The following is an 892-nucleotide window of genomic DNA, read 5'->3' on the forward strand; positions in this document are numbered from 1 at the left end:
ATGACAGTACACTGGCCGATAGGCTTTGGCAGATCTAAGCCAATTTTCTTTTTTTTAAATGACAACTTAAGATAGTACGTTATGAAATAAATCCGTTGTTTATCGATGCTTGGTTTTGACCCTACTGAAGAAATAAGTTTTGCTAATTGTTGAGTAAATAAAATATGCATATTCGTTTCTTCAATCTGTGATTTTAGTCTTGAATAGGTAACCTGAACCAAAGACTGTTCGTTATCTTCACCTTTTTCTTTAAAGGGTGTTCACGTTGCATTGTATTTTTAGTCCAATACACGTACCACCCAAACATCGAAATTGACGACACAACTATTTACACTAGTTTCATTGAACCACTTGAATGTGTCTTGCGATAAATGTGGAAAACATACACAAATATCCTCATGCCATTTGTTTTGTTTGTATGTTTTTTGACGTTCCATCGATAATTTTTCACCCATTAAGAAACACAATGTTACAAGCTTTAAAATAAACTAAGCGGACTAAAATTCATATGAAATACATGTATAAGTGTTTCTTATAAGTAAATATGCATATGCATAACAAACCTAAACTAGGCATATTTGATCTTCGTTCTTTATATAGATAAATCTGGTGTGACAAGGTTTGGTTTTTGTGTCATTTAAGACCGGCCATTAATTGAACAAATAATTTGAGCAAATTTAGAATTGCCAATAAAGTAACTTACTTCCCTTCGTTTAAATCAGTGAATTTGAAATGAGAATTTGTATTCAGCCCCATCGATGTTATCAACACTTGAACTTGATGCTTATTTGTCGCCTGCATCACTAGTAATTTTACAAACAACTACCTTGGGATCGAGGAATTTGTTTTTTATATCCCCATCTAACTTTCTTCGTTAAGGCGCTGTTGTTGT

Source organism: Ostrea edulis, chromosome 1 (assembly GCF_947568905.1).
Source record: "Ostrea edulis chromosome 1, xbOstEdul1.1, whole genome shotgun sequence".
In the NCBI taxonomy this organism is placed as follows: domain Eukaryota; kingdom Metazoa; phylum Mollusca; class Bivalvia; order Ostreida; family Ostreidae; genus Ostrea; species Ostrea edulis.